This window comes from Panthera uncia, chromosome B4 (genome assembly GCF_023721935.1).
Source record: "Panthera uncia isolate 11264 chromosome B4, Puncia_PCG_1.0, whole genome shotgun sequence".
In the NCBI taxonomy this organism is placed as follows: domain Eukaryota; kingdom Metazoa; phylum Chordata; class Mammalia; order Carnivora; family Felidae; genus Panthera; species Panthera uncia.
The window spans coordinates 99082870-99090326 of NC_064809.1; the positions used below are offsets into that span (position 1 = coordinate 99082870).

Below are 7457 nucleotides of genomic sequence, written 5' to 3' on the forward strand. Positions count from 1 at the left end.
AATATTTTGTAGATACCAGAGGCTTGGCTATAGAATTTCTGTATCTAGTTTCATTATTATCATCATTATTATCAGGGCTAACATTTATTTGCTCCGTGTTTCTTACTGTAATATGAAATTAAATGCACTATCATATTTAATCCATAACAAAAGTCCTCACGTGATATATGCTATTATATCAGTTTCAGGGAAAGGAAAACTGAGCCTGAGAATAAGTAGTTCAGTTCCCACAGGGAGCACACACCTAGGTCTGTGTTATGCTGAGACCCATTCTGCTATGTTTCTGGCAGTTTATTTCCATTTTACTTCTGAGGGAGCATTGGACAAGAGAATTAGCATTAAGAGAACTTGGCATCATCTCTTGCCTGGAAACAGTGATTCAGAATGATGTATACTCTAAAAAAGAATGAAAAACGTTGATGAGGATTTGCATCAAACCTCAAAAACATTGCAAAGTAGCACAACAGAGCAGTCCCAGGGGAAATTGCAAAGGGAGGGGGAAAGAATATGGAGACTTCGAGAAAAGGAGAGAAAGGAGGATGGAGAAAATAGAAAAAGGAGAGTCAGTGAGCAGGGACTGAAAACGTCTAAGAACAGGAACATGCTGCTTCTCCTTCGTCTCCACCCACAGAATCACTTGTGCTGAACTGTGTGAAAATCTGTGAAGGATTGAGGAAAAACCCACATTTTATTATCATCTCTTCTAAGTTATTTATTGAGAATTATTATAGAAATCAAGAAAACCATTTCCTTTCCTATATAGTTTTCTGCAGTTTCCTAGCTTTTGGACCTTTTACTTCATAAATTTTTGTTCATTTATGAACTCTCCAAAGCATAATTGTTTGAGCATAATTTTTAACTACTGGCTTAAACTGTTTTTCCTACATATTTTGTGTGTAACTTTTAAAAATCATTTCCTTTAATATTTGATCAGTACAAATAGAATAAAGGAATTTGCATATTCCAGAATTATAGATAATTCCTTTGTCAATGAGTTTTAAATAATAGAATTTTCTATCCCTGGCAATTGGCTAGCAATAATAATGGCAGCTTCTGAGTGCTGACAATGTATCAAGCACTGTGCTCAGAGTTTAACATGTATTAACTCATTTAATGAGCAAATCAGCACTACAATCCTGTGGGGAACATTGTGGTAGAGAAGGCTGGTTGCCTACAAATCTACTTTTCCTTTTTTCCTTTGCATCCAAACGTTATCTAAGTGACACAGCCCTCGCTAAAGGACTTAATTTCCAAGCCCACCTTGCACCTTCACGCACCCACATGAATGAGTACTGACCTGCAGGGTGTGCACAGATCTGCTGTGTGAAACTTTAGGCCATTGGGAGATCCTTCTTTGTGAACCCACCCTTTACCCCCACTTCCTCTTTTTTAACTCTTTGAAATGCAGCGATGATTGCTAATGGTTCAGTCGCTAGTATGGGCCATGGTAGCTTGAGGATAGAAGCCAGTGCTGAGCATAAGTGAACAGACAGATCAAAGAATTCTGGGTTCTGGATAACTTTCTGGAGCCATTGTACCAGTTGTAAACTGCTTATATCTGTACTTCTTTTACGAGAGAGATTTAACCATCGATGTTTAAGCCATTGTTGTTTGGGAGAGTCTTTTACGTGCTATCCCACAGGATTCTTAATTGCTATGCAGGTATTGTTATCTCAGTTTTATGGAAGAAGAATCTTATAGCTTAACCATGTTATGAGGCTTTTATAGTATTTGGGTTCAAACTAGAGTCTATTTGACTCTAGAACCCAACAATTTGCTACTAGATTAATATTGATAGTATTAATTTTATTAATAAAATTAATTTTAATGTCAATACCCACATCATGGACAATTCAACAGCATTCTTTTCAAACCAGTAATAGTACTTTATGCAGGGGTAGAGACCATAGCTAATCAAGCCAAGGTCGTGAATACCTTTCCCAAGGAAGTTGGACTTATTTCAGTAGCCACAATCTGTTGGTGCCTTTGGCTATTCCTCAGCCCATGCCACAAGCTGCCTAGTAATCACAGAGAAAGCTGGATTAGGGTGTGCACAACTGCTCACCACCAGTGAAAAACAACCTAGAGTACTGCCCATGAGGCACTGCATATGTGTGTGTTCACCAAAAGATATGTATTCTAGACATGTCAATCAGTTCACCTGCTGCAATCTACTTTTCTTTCTTACATATCCTCGACTGTAACCACAGCCATTTACTTCAAGACCCTCTCTGCCCTACTCCTGCTCCAGAGGCTAATTTGACTATGGCAGCACTTAATATTAGCCAAGCCCTCTGTAGATCAGGCTAAGTCAATTAGATTGTCCATTCTAACAAGAGAGACCATAGCCTTCCTTGTAACAGCCTAATGGTTGTGTAATTTCCAGATTTGAAGTCATCTGTATTTTGTGTCTCTGTAAAACATAAATAGCCGAAAGAAACTTCTTAGGCAGAAGAATGAAACACACATATAAAAGAAGGGGTTTAGACAACACACAGTTGTGCTAGTTGAAAGTTCATAGCACCACTTGCATGATTACCTTCCGTTTATTCTCAAGATTCCAACCTCTGCTTCATTTCTCAGAAGCCTTTACTATACGCTCAAAATCAACTGAGCTCTGCATCTAATATTTCTACTCTGTACAATTTTCCTACTTTTAAAGTATTTTCAATAACTGGCTAATGTCTCATTTTTCTGCTGCTTAGACAGTGCCTGGAACATAGAGGTTACTCAATATATATGTGTTGGAGACACTATGACCTGAGAGAATGAGGTAGTTGTCTTAATCCATGACGTTCTTGTCATGGTCCCAGTTAGATATAATCGTACTTTGGTTTCTATTTCTGAGTGTCCAATAAATTACAATGTTTATGATTATCATAATAACCCTACTTTCTCTTTCTGTTTTGGCTTAATATATATCTGTTTCTTGAAAACAAAGGAAATATAATTAGAGAAAATGTGTATAAAATAAATAGGCGATTAGGTAAACAAAGAAGGGAAAGACCAAAAATTTAGAAAGTGGAAATTGCATCATGTGAAATAGTAGAGATATTTGGTTCATTCATTAATACATGTTTAAGATGAGTATAATTATGATTCCTATGATAACATCATATCAAACTTCCATTTAACCAGCAGTTAAAGAATATCCTTTGACTCCACACTATTTTTAATAAATGGTGACATTCAAATTGAAGAATGGTGTAGATTTTCTTCATTGATCTTTTTTTTTTCTTATCCCAATGAGGGAGAGGTATAAGAATTAGCAGTGCCAGAAATAAGTGAAGAAAACTTATAGGAATTGGTGTTTATTAGAAAGTTCATGTGGGTGACTGGCATGCCCATGAGAACTTCCTGACTGAGGAAAATAATGGTTTAAAAGCTTCTGTTCAACCTAGCAACTTAAATGTGAATTTCCATTATATTTTGTAAATTCATTTAGATATAAATGATAAATAATAAAAAGTCATAGATCAGGGTGGCAGACAGGGAATAAACAGGTTTGTGTCTAGCACTTTGGAAGAAGAGGTTGACTAGAACAATTTAAGCTAAGAGATGCCACACCATTGCTTTTCTTGAAATCATGCTTCATAGGTAACAGATGGCACAAAATCAATAGCTGATTAGAGAATAACACTTGGCATTCTATCTTGTGGGTGGGAGGAAAAGGGTGTTTAAATTTTAAGGAAAAAACAGCTCATAAGCAAGATTGGCATACAAAGACTGAGAAGAATGCTAAAGGAAAGAATCACTTTCTTTCCATTTAATGTCCAGAAAAGAAGTGAGCAGAATTCTGTTTGTCACAGCTTAAGTCAAAATAATTTCCTATGGGCTTATTTCCTAGAGCTTATTGTTTAATTTCAAATTATTGGTACTACTGGGGCCACATTCCCTCTTTCCTTGGGTAAACTTACATGACCATTTCTTTATGTGATATTGTATATGGAAAAAAAAATCAAGGACTGAGGAGACAAATCGTGCTCAAGCCCCATTAAGGGACCTTATTGTCATTTCACTAGCCATCTTGTTATACTAAATTATACGTCTTCAGGGGAAAAGTTCCATGAACTCTTGTCTGTCTTCCTCTTCTCGTCTCAGGTTATTCATGCTGAGTTTATGTAGACCCGCTCTCTCAGGTGTGTTGTGTCCCTTCCTCTTCTACCTTTCATCATTGCCAGATAGCAAATATAGAAGAGAATGTTCAGAAATAGTGATAGATGGCCTGTGGACTTGCTTGTGTGTGTGTGTGTGTGTGTGTGTGTGTGTGTGTGTGTAGAGACAGACAGAGAGACAGAGATTGAGTTATGGACAAGGTTTGAAGTTAGTTGATACTAAGACTAAAATTCAGCAAAACCCAGGAGTTTATATAAGAACCTTGAGTTTTTGAAGATGTATATGGCAAATTAGCACAGACTTTATAAAGGAAATATTCATTACCTCTGGAAAAATGCAAAATCAGATTTCCAGTCTAAGAAATGTGGCAGGCAGCCAGACATTTGTCTGTAAAAGTACAAATGAGATGTTCATCTCAAACCAAGATCGGGGAGAACAAATGGACAAGAAATACATGGGTGTGTGTTTGTCATTACTGCCATTCCGTTTTCTTCAGAAAAGCTTTTATGACAAAACTTCTAATGCTGTTAATCTTACAGGCAGAGGACCAGAATGAGGGAAGTCATTACAAGTTACTAGAGCCAGATGGGGGTCCAGGGCCAGCCCCCCTGAAGATCTTTAGCTTTTGTTGGAGGGACCAAAAACAATGTTTATCATTTTGAAGTTGAAACCGTCCTGCTTGTAGGTCTTCTATTAATGGCCTCAGGTATGAGATCTGAGCCCATCTGTAAAGAAAGGTAATAGAAATTCCCTAAAAGTACCTGGAGCTACATCTTAGTGTGGGATAGGTTCTAAAGTTAAATTTAAAGTGAAATTCTCATATATCCAAATTTAGGCAAAAGTAGTTTTGGATTTTTATGTCAGTCAATTTAGATTATGTTGTCCTGCAGTAATAAGTGGCCCCAAATTTCAACCATTTAAACACAAAGATTTATTTCTTTTTCATGTTAGATATTGGTTAGATTTACTTGCAGGTTGATTCTATGGGTCTCCTTCATTCTGGAATTCAGATTTCAGGAACGGCTAACTTCTGGTACATGTTATTTTTCATGGTAGAAGATGAAAGAGCCAAGGGGAAACCATTTGATGACTCTTTAAATTCAGTTATAAAAAATTTCACCCCTGCTTGTGTCCCACTGGCCACAGTAAGTCACATGGCCAAGGATGAAGATGATGACAGTGGGAACTATATTGCTTCCACTAGGAAAGATGTGGCAAGTCACATGCACTGAGTGGGGGTGTGTGATGCTATTATTGGGAGTTGCAGAGAACAACAGAGAACAGAATGGAAATCTGTAGCACAAATGGGATCAACACAATCGAAGCACAATGTCCCTTTGGAAGGTGTCACTTTGGCGATATATGATGTCTTAGTATCGAGTGATGTAAGATGCCTTAGTTCCTCCATATGTACACCTGATGAAGCAGTTGTATTTGGGGAAGTGGAGCATGAGCCTTAACACAAGAACCACACCCACTTCTCTGGGAGAAGTGCTGGTTTTGGGGAGGCAATTGGGAACCAAGACTGACTAATTTATGGGAGATTCACATTTCTCACTTTATATTGATTCCAGGACTAATCTCCACTGATTGGAACGGCAGCAGAAAACTTCCACGCTATTGAATTTGTTTTCCTTTTCCTGTCTCCTCATTCTTGGTCCATGTTACTGCTTCTCTGTCTTACCATTTCTGAAGCCAGAAATGTGGGACTCATCTTTTCTACTTCCTTCTTCCTTATTCTTCATTTCCATCTATTTTCCTCTATAAATAAGCATTTTTATCCCTCTCCACTCCCACTAAATTAGTGCACAGTGCCGTCATCTTCCTGGACTAAGCAAAAGTCTACTTCATGGTCTCTCTGCTTCCACTCTTAACAATCAATTCTCCACGCAGCATAGAGAGAGGTTTTCTTAGAGAGGTAAATGCTGTGATGACATCTCCTTGCTTAAAACCCTCGGTGATCCCCTATCACTCTTAGAGTATGGTCTGAGCTCCCTAATGCCACCAACAAAGCCCTCCTGATCTGGCCCCTCCCAGCCTCATGTCAGACTTTTCTTTGCCATTGCTTTCTCTAGCTTGGTCACAGTGGCTTTTAGTCCATTTTTCAAGGTCTTCCTACCGCCTCTTTCTTCACAGTTTTCACACCCAGTGTTCCCTATGGCTTGATCAAGATTTTCCTTACCCTTTCCACCTACTGCCCCCACTTAGCTGATTTATATTAATCGAGAAAAACATAGGTTAAAAGTCAGTTCCTTAGAAAAAACTTCCTTCCTTGCCAGCTACGATGCCCTTGGATAATTCTTATGATTTTCTTCTCTAGGACTTATGCAAGAAATATGCATTTAAATGATTTTTGAAACCTACTGGATATATGAGTGTGGTTTTTTTTGCCATGATTTAAAATAAAATAAAAGGAGTCCCTCAAAATCTACCTTCAAACCTTTCCCCTCTTGGATATAAAGCTCTTGTACGGACTCCTCAAAGAATTTGTCCTGAATATTGCAGGTTCCTCAAAACAAATATTTACTGGATGCCCAGATATAAACTTGTATCATTATATTTATTTCAAAATAAACCTTTTAACAGACCAGTTTAAAAACAATTAAGACATGGTAGCACAAATAATTTCTAAACAGGCATTTTCTGTTCTCCTGATAGTGCTTACGTGCTCGGGAACAGGGGAAAAATTAAAACGGATTTAACGTAGTAGCATTACAGCATCTCCTTGGCTTGTCACTGGGTTATAAAAAGGAATCTTCTGGGTACATTCTGAATTGTCTAAGGAATCAAGTGGAAAGAGACTCTTGACTGAGAGTCTCTAGGTATATGGCTCCATTGTGCTCCTTTTATAATTAGTAGTCACTTTTTTATAGGCTCCTTGTAAAGTATGAATTTATATCAATCAATAGTAATATAATTTATGGGAATTTTGGATATGCCTACATTTTGTTTCCCAAAGTAAGAACCCATTCCTCAGGTTTAATGCTAACAAAAACACTTTTAATAACACGCACTGGAAATACGGTGTGAACTGGTATGAATTAATGCTCATACCCTCTTTCTCCACATCCCCCTCATTTCTGTTTGTTTTTAATGAGAAGAACTATCAAGAAATATTGTTCTTCACTGTTCCCGTGAATATGGGAAATGGGTTCAAAAGTTGTTCTTTCCCAACACAGAAGTAGCAATATTTCTTTTTTTTTTAATTTTTTAATGTTTATTTTTGAGAGAGAGGGAGAGACAGAGTGTGAGCAGGGGAGGGGCAGAGAGAGAGAGAGAGAGAGAGAGAGACTGAGAGAGAGAGAGAGAGAGAGAGAGAGAGAGAGAGAGAGAGAGAGAGA

General features: G+C 37.7%; 1 pseudogene; it reads left to right on the forward strand.

Moving 5' to 3' along the window:
- The first annotated feature begins 5099 nt into the window (after positions 1-5099).
- The window catches only part of LOC125919888 (peroxiredoxin-2-like), a 31291-nt pseudogene continuing 28933 nt past the window's right edge, over positions 5100-7457 (forward strand).